This window comes from Dermacentor silvarum, chromosome 2, assembly GCF_013339745.2.
Source record: "Dermacentor silvarum isolate Dsil-2018 chromosome 2, BIME_Dsil_1.4, whole genome shotgun sequence".
NCBI lineage: Eukaryota > Metazoa > Arthropoda > Arachnida > Ixodida > Ixodidae > Dermacentor > Dermacentor silvarum.
Window position 1 is genome coordinate 24876563 of NC_051155.1, and position 12182 is coordinate 24888744.

General features: G+C 47.4%; 1 pseudogene; it reads left to right on the forward strand.

Annotated features, from left to right (window-relative positions):
• The first annotated feature begins 586 nt into the window (after positions 1 to 586).
• LOC119440878 (uncharacterized) lies at positions 587 to 4988 on the forward strand (annotated as a pseudogene).
• Positions 4989 to 12182: the final 7194 nt, after the last annotated feature.

The following is a 12182-nucleotide window of genomic DNA, read 5'->3' on the forward strand; positions in this document are numbered from 1 at the left end:
ATCAGCTGAACCTTTGCTAACGCTACGTATATCCTGGCATAGCCGAGCTAAGCCACTGCAACTTTTTTTCTCTTATTTCTCAATTAAAGAGTTATTTGTTCAAAATGTGAGTCTGCGAAGAATTCCTTAACATCTCAGAAGTGGGATTTACCGAAACCTTTGTGGTAAAGCGACCCTGGAACCCGATGTCGGGGGATTGCGACGACGGTGACGCTCGCTGACTTTTCAACTGACGCTGCGTTGGTGCCGCCTTTGTGAGGTACTGACCGGAAAAGGGACTGTGTGACGCCTTGAACGTACTCGCGGACACTCTGTGTGACGTCCACGAGACACAACGGTACCGTCTTCGTGAAGTACCGACTTCGAAACGTGAGTCTTCGTGCTGCCTCAGAAACGTGCGTGCGGACGCTCTGTGTGACGCCTGCGAGACGCTACGATACCGTTCTGTGACTGATCGACATTGAGCCGTTGTGCCGCCTCGGAAACGTGCGTATGGACGCTCTGATTGTCGTTGGCAAGCCTAGACGTTTATCTGTTGGTGAAAAACTGTGTGTACGCCCAGACAGGCGTATAGACGACGCCCAAGATGGCAGACGGCGGCGGAACTAACGAAATGATGCAAGCTTTGCTGGAGCAAAACCGGCGGTTATTGGAGCTTATCGAGAGGAAGCCTGAAGCGTTCCACGTTATGCCGGACCTAAATAAGGCTATCCAGGATTTCGACGGCGAGGGCTCATGCCACGAAGCCGGGGCGTGGTTGGAGTATCGATTCCATGGCGGTCCTGCACGGCTGGCCGGACAGCTTCAGACTCGAAAACGCCAGGCTTCACATGAAGGGACCTGCTTGATTTTGGCTTCAGGCCCGTGTGGATGACCTTACTACGTGGGAGGACTTCAAGATAGCCTTCAAAAAGACTTTTGTGTACCAGACAAGCACGGCCGAAAAGTGGAAGCAAATGCAAGAAAGAGTCCAGATGAAGGGAGAATCCATCACGGCATACTTTCTTGAAAAGACATTGTTATGCAAAGCATTGGGCCTCGGTATGCAGGATACCAAAGAGCAAGTTTTGGTGGGGCTGCGGTTTAAAGATGCATGCATCTCAATGTCGGCGAAGGATCACGAGGACGAATTGCTGGCAGACTTGCGAAGACTAGAGCGAATAACCGAAGCTAGAATGCAGCAGTGTCCAGGGGCCAAGCCACACGGTGGTGACCCAGGTAGCGCGACATCTCGTGGGAAGCCTCCGCCTTCAAAATCTTGGAATGCCACGCGTCCAACCGAGCAAGTGATCACAAATGCACGTGTCACACATCAAGCAAGTGGTGGGGGACCACCGAAGCAAACGCCAGAGCCTCCCAAGCGTGATCCGTCAGAGCAAAAATGCTACAGCTGTGGAAGGTACGGGCACATAGCGAAAGACTGTTCAAAAACAAACCCTGCTGGGAACTTCATGGTGAATGAGGACCCAACAAGTGACAGTGGTCCATCCAAGTTCCTGAAGACTGCGATCATCAATGGTACTCACCAGCTCTCCGTGATGATTGACCCGGGAAGTTCAGACTGTATATTGCGTCATCAAGCGGCTGAAAAGTGCAACCTGCAAGTTGTGTGCAAAGCCCAAGCGTTGTATGGGTTGGGGAACACTGATACATCTACAGTGCAGTCTATCGGAACCTCGGAGGTTGACATAGAAATCGATGACGTGTTATGCCGTAAGGTCAAGGTGATTATCGTTCACAACAGTGCCTTGCCTGTGGACATGCTGGTTGGTAGGACTTGGACGGAACAGGACCACATTGCATACCTACGCATGGGAGATGAACTCAGGATTGGCTACCGAGATGATCTTCCATTTTGCAACATTGACCTTGCCCAGATGAAGCCTTCGAAGGAGCCACTTCGTGTCAAGGAGACCATTGTGCTGCCCAAAAGGACTGTGTGTTGGATGACAGTGGAGACCAATAATAGTGAAGGAAATATTATATTGCCTACAGGAACGGGTAAGGGAATACTACTTCACGTCGAAGACGGAATGGTTGAGATACCCATGCTGAACGACAAGGAAGAAGACCAACAGCTGATCAAGAGGAGTTTGTTTACTCACGTTGAACTGCTAACAGGGAGCGAAGAGCTAACACCCGTGAGACCTGTGCCTCAGCAGAAGCCCATTGATCGTAGCATGCTAAACGTCGGGAAGGATGTCAATGAACAGCAAGTTGACGCACTGCTGAAAATGCTGAATGAATATAGGGACTGCTTTGCGCTGAATTTGTCAGAGTAGGGGTGTTGTAACCAACTAGAGATGATCATCACGGAGCATCCCGGGAGCAGCCCAGTCAACTGCAAACCGTACACGACTAACGCAGAGGAAAGAAAAGCGATCCAAGAAATTGTCAAGGAGTGGAATGCGACTGGCATCGTAACCGAAACATCCTCGCCATACGCTAGTCCAGTACTACTCGTGAAAAAGTAGAATGGAGAAAATCGTCTAGTCATAGATTATCGAAGGCTAAATAGCCAGACGGTGCCGGAACACTTCCCCTTGCCAAACATTGACGACCAGCTGCAACGACTCTCCGGAGCACAGATATACTGTGTGTTAGACTGTGCAAACGGATACCTTCAACTTCCACTGAGTGAGGAATCGAAGGCCAAGACTGCACTCATCACGCCTGATGAGACCGGGCAGTTTGAACGTATGGTGTTGGGGTTGAGAAATGGTCCTTCTGTATTTCAACGTCTAATGAACAAGGTCCTCGGATCTCTGCGTAACACTGTAGCATTGTGTTACATGGACGACCTGCTGATTCCAGCCAAGGATTGGGAAGAGTTGCTGGTTCGGCTCAAACAAGTACTGGATGCCCTGCGAGCTGCTGGTCTAACCCTGAAAATATACAAGTGTGTGTTTGGAAGTGAGGAAATCGACTACTTAGGCTTCAAGATTGCGAAAGGCTACCTGCAGCCAGGTGAAGTGAAGCAACAAGCCATACTGGACGCCAGCACGCCAACTGATGTTCACAGTGTAAGGAGATTTCTGGGTCTAACGGGATTTTTCAGACGGTTCATTCCCCATTATGCCCTGAAGGCAGAACCGCTTACTTCTCTGACCAAGAAAAACACGAAGTTCACGTGGGGAGTGGAGCAGCAGGAAGCTTTCGACCAGCTCCGAAAGGAACTGACAGCACCACCCGTTCTGAAGTTGTACAACCCTTTGGCTCCGACAGAGCTCCACACGGACGCAAGCAGATATGGACTTGCGGGGATGATCCTTCAACAAGATGAATCGGGACGCTGGCACTTGGTGTTTTGTGTAAGTAAGCGTACCACTGATGCTGAAGGGAATTACCATGCGGGAAAACTGGAGCTGATGGCGATAGTCTGGAGTATGGAAAGACTTCGTCCATTTCTCTTAGGCATTCCGTTCACGCTGGTTACAGATTGTCAAGCAATTGTGTATCTGAATGCGCACAATACTCTTAAACCACAGATAGCAAGGTGGTTCGACTTACTTCAAGAGTATGACTTTGAGGTGAAGCACCGAGCAGGAGAGAAAATGGCACATGTGGACTATTTGAGTCGTGAACCTGTAGGAGCGCCAAAGGACACGCTTGATGAGGTTGTTCAGACAAGGATCGAAGTGTGCCTTACCATGACATTGGAGGACCAAGTTGTGATCGTTCAACGCTCTGATGCGGACTTAGCGAAGCTCGCCCAAATATTGGAGAAGCCAGTCAAAGAAAGGACCCAAGAAGAGAGTGCCAAGGTCAAGAACTTACGGCTGAGAGATGGAAAACTGTTTTACGTTGAAGAAGACGGACGACTTCTTTTTGTGATGCCTAAAAGCATGCGCAAAACATTGTGCGTCAAGTTTCATGACTTACAGGGATATTTTGCTACAGACCGAACGGTGCCAAAAATCAAGAAACTTTATTGGTTTCCTCGGATGAAGCGCTACGTGGACCAGCACATCCGTATGTGTTTTGAATGTCTAATCACAAAGGTACTAGGAGGAAAGAAGCCTGGGCTTCTGCACTCGATACCACCTGGGAAGAGACCATTTCAAGTTGTTCATGTGGACCACGTTGGTCCGTTTGTGAGAAGTTCCAAGAAGAACCAGTGGATATTGGTGCTGGTGGACAATCTGACCAAGTTTGTGCGCCTCTACCCTGTGCGCGACACCTCGGCGAGAAATGTACTGCGGTGTATGCAGAACTTCATAACAGAGTTTGGACTACCGGAGCGCATCATCTCGGACCGTGGTTCCTGTTTCACGTCCCACGGCTTCGAAGCCTTCTGTCAGGAAAATGGTGTGGCTCACACACTGAACTCGGCAAACCATCCAAGGGCTAATGGCCAGGTGGAGCGTGTGAACCGAACTCTGGTACCGTGTATTATGGCTACAATCAAGGACCCAGCTCACAAAGATTGGAATCAGAAGATCAAGGAGGTAGAAAGTTACCTAAATACTGCTTACAATGCCTCAACAGGGACTAGCCCTTTCAAGCTCTTGCATGGATATCAACCAAGGATGCAGGATGGTATCCTCAGATGGCTGAACACTGAGAATAACGAGTGGGTCTGCCCGGAGCAACTTCAAGAGATGGCTCAAAAGGACGTAGCGAGCCAGCAAGCAAGGTCGAAGCAGTACTTCGACAAGCGTCACTTCACAGCGGGCAAGTTGAGTGTTGGAGACATAGTGTTCATGCGCCGCGTTCCAGAGCACACTGGTGCCCCAACAAAAACCCAGAAGTTCAGAGGTCCACTCACTGTGATAGAAGTACTTCCAGCAGACACCTGCAGAGTGACCGAGATGAACGGAAGGAAAAGGGTCTACTCCACAACTGCCCACATCAGCCAACTGAAGAGATGGGGTGGAAGATGCCAGGAACAGTTCGACCAGTCAAGCTCCGACGAGGAAGAAAGCGTGCCGAGACGTAGCACACGTGTGTCCAAAAGACCTGCGTATCTTCGGGACTACACCACATGAACTGAGGGCAGTTCGCTGCCAGGAATGGCCGAGTGTTAGCGGAATCGAAATGCGAGGTGGCAACATGGGAAAAAAAGGGAAGGGAGGGCGACCCGCGATGGAAGAAGTCGTAACGCACGTTGTTACTCCTCTTATTTTTTCTCTTATTTCTCAATTAAAGAGTTATTTGTTCAAAATGTGAGTCTGCGAAGAATTCCTTAACAAATGTTCACCATCATCGATCTCTCACGTCATCTCTACCTACGGCGTAAATGTACAGCTGTCCAGCGCGATCTACGACGTGCTCACGGCTTCTTCTTTATGAGCTAAAACAAGTATTTCGCGCTATGATATCTCGTGTTATTTGTCTCATCGTCCTATCTTGTTTTCACTTTTTTAAATTAGCTTGGCCCGGGTTAGCTGGTACATGATCTATACACTGTTCATTTACATCAACCTGGCCGCCATTTTAGGTCTATAGCACGGCAAGAACATGCGTTAAATAAAGTGTCAGACAACGGATGTCACTCGCTCTCTGAATCGGTATAAGCGAAGCTTTAAAAGATTACTGCGCAAAACGGCACACCAGTGTAAGAAGCGCGCAGTCGTTTTCGGCGACGAGCACGTCCCGAACATAACTCGCTCGAAATGGTAAAAGCCGCGACAGCACGCAAAGAGCAAAGGTAAACAACAAATTGATAACAGTGTTTATGCTGTGAAAACGGGTTACTGTCGAAAAGCAAATTATGTTGATGTGCTAATAAAGTTTTAGAATAGGGGCCTCCAACGTTTGGGGCACCAAAGAACTTTGCGGGTGTTAGCGTTGGGTCGTAAATATTAAAACAAAAAATAACATTTTATGATAAGAGTAATTTAGATTTACGTGTTTAATTACAATTTAGAATTAATTCTATTAGCAGCAAGCAACTTGTTGCGGTTAGTTTTGAGTAACCAACTTTACGTACCTTCACGCAGCCAAGTCTATCCGTGTTAGGCCTACGAGACATGAATTCGGAATCAGTGGTGTCTAATGAATCAATCCTCATTACACATGTTAGTTGAGAGAAAGTGATAACCGCCATCACTTCTCCTAGCTTACGAACTAAACACGTTACCACGAATTGAGCCCAGTTCGGTGCTAGGTTAGAGCCGTCGCTACGATGGGCGCCGCCATGTTTGTTGACAAAAGCTTTTGGGGCATCTTTTGGAGCCCCTGCTAAATCGCTGAAATAGTGTGCTGACGCAAAATCCAAGCACAGTTCGCGTCTTGCGCATGCGCAGTGGCTTCGACGCTATTTCTTTGGGGCCCCCAAAGTTTGAGGCCCCTATTCTAAAACTCTTTAATAATTGCTGGGGATTAACGTGCCAAAACCACAATATGTGCAGAACCCCACGCATGACGCAGTGGGGGACTCCGGATTAATTTTGGCCACCTCTGTTTCTTTAAAACGTACATCTAAATTTTAGTACACGGGTGTTCCTGCACTTCGCCATGATCGAAATGCGGCCGTCGTGGCCGGGAATCAAACCCGCGTCCTCCAGCCAGCAGCGCGACACCTCACCTGCTTAGCTAACATGGTGGGTGAAGTTCATGTGACGTGGTGTACTGATTTCATCGTGGCAAACATGTTTCAATATTATCAAAATGAGTATCTACATCAGTGACATTACGGGCAAACCATTTAGAAGTAAAGCACCAGAACCCACCTTTGGCTCGTGGTCTTGCTCCCATTATTTTTATACGTTCTTGCATACTTGCACCACTTCCCCATGTTTGTATTCTCCTCTCTGAGGATTATCTGATCTTACGTCCAACCTATCGAAATGAATCCTGAATGTAAGCACGAACAAAAATTCATCTAGCAGGTGAAGGAAAATGGATGTAAAGCTTCGCGCGAGATCGCGCGGTCGAAAGGTGTGCCCGGCGCGATACTTCATCCGGAATTAAGGCATGGCCATGAACACACTGGGGCGTGTCATCCACCCGTGCTTCTATTCTTTCATGTCGGCGCCCCGATCACCCGACGGCCCGGACCCTATGTTATTGCTCTCCCTTCCTGAGCATACCCATGTTAGTACAGTGTACTGTGAAAAACCCACTACTCCCAGGTTCACCCCGATGCCCGAGGATCGGGTGCATAACGGTCAAGCGGGGTGTAAGTTTACGTGCATCGAAGATCTAAGCCACCGGCTCAGACCACGGCGCAGAGAGGGAAGGGAAGGCAAGGGGAGGAGCGGTCATTTCGCGCGCGCACACATGCACAACCGCTCTGCCGGCTCAGCCAGCTAAAACAAAACCTTCGATATTTCCTTCTACCCGATCAAAGCGACCTCTGGAGCGTGGATTAGGGCGCCACTTATAGCCCAAACAAAGCCAAGTCGCAGACTTTCAGTAGCCCAAATACAGCCACATAGCCAACTCGTCCATGTCGACGCCAAAATTTTTTTCCTGAAGCCCAATTTGGCTATATATAGCCAAACCTGGCAACACTGGGCTAAGCTCCGCCTGCGCGGGCTCTACTATAGTGTACTAGAAGGGGGCAGTGGGCTTACTCAGCTGCTCCTCTGACGCAGTCAGCGTCGCATCCAAGAAGTGGCGCCACTGGCAACTTCAATGGAAGCTTTGCTTGCGGAAGCTTTGATTTGCCTTGCGTTTCTGACGGTTTCAGTTCGAAGCAGTACTTGATACTTGAGAGTCTTTACATATCTTTAGCAAGCACTATATTTGTTTAGGCCACATGATATTTCCCATAATAGTACCTTGTGGAAAAGGAAGACGGCAACTCTTGGGCAATTTGCTGCCTATCCTCACTCTTAAACCTTTTTTGCAAAGAGGTCGTCGCTGACGGATTTTGCTTATGTGGAAGGGGCCTTAGAATTTTCCGAATTATCGGGCAATCGTAAAAAAAATTTTAAGAAAATTTTGAATGAAAGGGATGGTGACCAAATATACGGTTTCATGCCGTGTCGACCTAATGTAAAATTTTGTCAGACAGAAAACAGTGCGCACATACTACCCAGCTGGGCAAAAAGAAAAAAAAAAACCATCAGGCATGCTAACCAGGTTTGTGCCTTTGCTTAGCCAACATGAATTTGTATATATGGCTTTAATATTTCATTGTTTCACTTTAGTTGTTCCACGCTTCACAGTAGCCTTCTCAATTTATTATTAACCATCATTACGCTGGCACACATTTATTAAATCAAATCAGGTTGATTTTTTCCATAAAGAAATGGAGGGAGGCCTGAACAAAAAGTGAAAGCTAGTTCACTTGACAATTAGGCTCAGGCCTATGCTTATGTACAGCTATATAAGGGAAAGCAAAATGAAAATAACAGGGCTGTTGCTGACACAAAAGCTTTTATTTGCAAGTACAGCAAGCCATTGTTTCATGCACTCAACTCATAAGCAACGGCCCAACTTCAGCAGCTTGGCCCTCTGCCGCTTTCCTGCCTTGTCACAGTTAATTTCTTTCACATAAAAATGCAGACGTGTGACAATGTAAAAACTAATTATTTTAGCTGTGAGGCTAAGAGCGTGCACATTGCAGCCAACTTCGAGGGGAAGCTTACTCTTAACAACTGCCAACATGTCCATAACGCTGTCAGAGTGTGGCTGACTCTGACAGAAGCATTCTGTGAAAAGATCCTCTAGCTTCTTCACGAAGCCATACAGCTGACTGGAGGGATAAAGGAGGCCTCCTCGGTCACAGAAGTTTGTTGGCCGGGCATGAAAACTTTCGCCTGGTGGCGTCATAGCAGCTTTATGAATTCTTGGCATTTTGTGCTGGAATTGACAATACACTTCCGCGCAACATAGCCCGCAATGTGGTTAGTGAGCCTCGAGTCGCTTCTGGCCACGTGCTGGTTACGGTCGTTTGAAACCCGCAGGCCCGTGCAATGCTGGGGTACCACGTTTTGTGTGGCCTCTGTGGCAGTAGCGCTAGCAGCAGTTTGACTGCACTCATTTCGGTCACATGATGCTTCGAGATAGTCAACTTCCAGTAAGGAGGCCAGTGTACCTTCCTCGCAGTTTCCTTCGCTAACTGACCTAACTAGACCATAAAAAGTTGGTGCAGTTTCACCTTAAAGGCGAAGCATCAATTGCGATAGCAAATTTGTAGAGAGCTATACGGAGTAATGATAATAGCTTAATCAGCTGTGTAAACTTGGACATGAAGCAGCACCGGCAACACGCAGAACTATTGTTGACGCCGTCGGCGTTTTGTCCGCGTTCGCACAAAATGCGTGCGGCGTTGGTGACTGTTGCCAGAGCCTCTGATATAAATAGACACTTGGATGCCGCAGCTAAACGTCGCCTCCCCCCCCCCCCCCCCCCGGGCTTTTCGCGCGTCGGAAGAGGGCGCGTTTGCTGTACATATATGGTGATTGTAAAGGAGGAAAGAGACAGAGACGCCTACTTCTGCAGCCCTTAAAGGGAGCACGGCGCAGAACGCGTGTTTGCTCTCCGCCGTGCGTTCACTCCCCGTGAAAGCGCGCGTCCCTCGCGCCCTTTCACTCTCACATACAGCGTTCGGCGGCGCGCGGCGACGATTTCATCTGCATTGACGTCATACGGAACCTCACGGCGACGGCGACGGCAGAAATCTGCTTTGGAGTGTCCATATAATTGCTATCGCAATAAAAAGAAAGAATTCACAGTGATCAGGAAGTGCGGTGGACATGAGCACAAAACGTGGCTCGAAATGGAGCTCGCATGTAGCGCTCGTGTCTTCCAGGGGCTTGTCAGCTCTGTGGAGGTTTTTTTCCCACTCTTTCCGCCTATTGTTATCCTCGGGACGCCAAAAAAGGACAACTTCGGCCAATCCTTCACATAAACATAGCCTGTTTGGCACCCAGGCGCGTAACAGTGATTTTGTCGATGCCGCGGCATGGCTCAGTTACTGCAAGGCATACTGACACGTATACATGTGACTACGTGACAACACTAATCTCTTACAGGCTATGTGCGAAAAAAAAGCACTGAATGAAAAAAAAAACCTACGCGACGACGTCCACAAAAGAAAAAAAAAGCAAAAAAAAAAACAACGCAGCTCTGCAACTCCAACGAATATGATCGGGCACTGGGCGGGCACTGGGCAGCTGCGCCGTCGCACCCACACTCCATTGAAACTAGGGTAGGGTGGCCACCCTAACTAGGGTGCCTCGATGCCCAGCGCCGCCGTCCAGGGTGGAGACAACCCCGCTGGCGCCGCCATATTGAGTCACACGAGCTGAGACTCAGCTACGCTTGCGTAGTGTTACTCGCTGCGCACTTCCAAGTGCTTTGCCTTGATGAGGATTTTTTTATCGGTATCGCATCTGCACATCTTTATAACCAATAGCCGTTAACTCGTCGAAGGTCCAAGACGTAAATGTATGGCGCCGGGAACATGCCCCAAGTTGCCTAATTCAATTTACATTTAATATGCCGTGTGTATGTTTGAAATACGCACTTTTTTTGCGCTTTGATGCTTGGTATATAAGGTTTGCGACCCCCTGTGTGTGGAAGCTTTTCTTTTTCGCTGTTGTGTTTTGGTTTACACGTCACGCCTCCTTTACCGTAGCCAGCCACTCGGCCACGGCGGTTAGTTTCCCTTGCGTTGCGCGTGCTCTTCGCGTTCGTTGCAATTATTTGACGATATCTACGCGCAGTTTTGCTTTTTTTGCCCACAAAACTGTGTGCTGACAGGATTAGGCTGGTATAAAAATAACTGCGATGTGAAAATAAGGTTTAGTTAGTGCTGTAGAGAAACATGTAACGTAACTTGTCTGTCAATCTTGCGTAGTACACACAAGAAACCAAACGATGCACAAAATACATTTACTTATAATGTCTAGTACAATCAATCATGAAAGAGATATGTACATGAAAATATATGTACTGTGTGGCGCCTGAAGGTTATGTTGAAAGACGAGATAAAAAAAATTCGCAAGGTAGGCTCGACACACAATTCGGTATAGTGAGAGTTTTTATTTATTTATTCATTACATGGGGGGGGGGGGGTTCAAGTGAGTACGTTAACCTTATTACACACAATATAAATCTAAAACAAGAATGCAAACAAGAAAACGCTACCGCGGGTAATATTAATCAAGATATCCAGCCAGAATACATCAGCTACCATCGAATACGTCGCATCAGCCAAACACATCGATGGCGAGTACAGAACATTTTATAAATAACCATTAGAACACTGATAACTACATTGAAAAAATAAACACTGCATACATATCGCGTACTAAAACCGTAAATGAAACTAAGACAGTCAAATACAGATTAGCAATATTTTTCACTTCGAAAATATAGTCCATGATGATGTAGGGCTGTTGACTTTAACAGACGGCGCCCATCCTGTCGATTTCCCTCGTAATGGTCCTCTTCAAAGTGTTTCTAAGTACAAGTAAAACAACAAAAGTGATTATTGATATGAAAAGTTGTCTTGTAAGTGCAGAGAACCCATTAAATAAATTTTCGCAGAAGTAATGCTGTATTACCTCGCTTCACACGTTTCGAAAAAATGCGCAGGCTACAACAGACACCATGCCAGAAAGCGCCGAAACATTTTGGTCCCATGATGTCTCTTAACTCTACAGCTGGGCATACCGTGCACAGGCATTTAAAGGCCGTCACAGTACCCACTACGATCGGGAATGAGCACGAATGACCATCGGCTTACGAGCACCACGCTACAAATATATTCGTCTAAAAAATCAGCTATATAACGTAACAACCTGATATCCGCAAGGTATCGGCTGAGAAATCAGAGAAAATCACAATGCTTCGCTTGCCACGTACACAACAGCCGCTCTCCCCAGAAGAAGCACTGCGTTCTTTAGTCCCAAATAACCAGTAGCGAAAAAAGAAACTGAGAAAAAAAAAAAAAGAAACAAGAGACACACGATGTGTGCTTCCCGTGAAAAAGTAAAATAGGTGGTTTACATGACGATTTGTAGCTAATGTAAGACTATTTCGCGGCGAAGCATTTTCGTCAGTACTTAAAATAAGGGTACTACTCGCATAGACTGCGCCGATCAAAACGGCAAAAGCCTATGCGACGCGCGCTCGCAAACCATATATGGTCTGAGTAGCCTATAGCTATAGTCTATTCAGACAGCATCGGTACAGTGCTTAGTTCGTGAGCGAGGATCAGAGAATACTTTCTCATTTAAATGAAAAACACGGTGCGATAGTCTAAACTTTTTGACACTTAC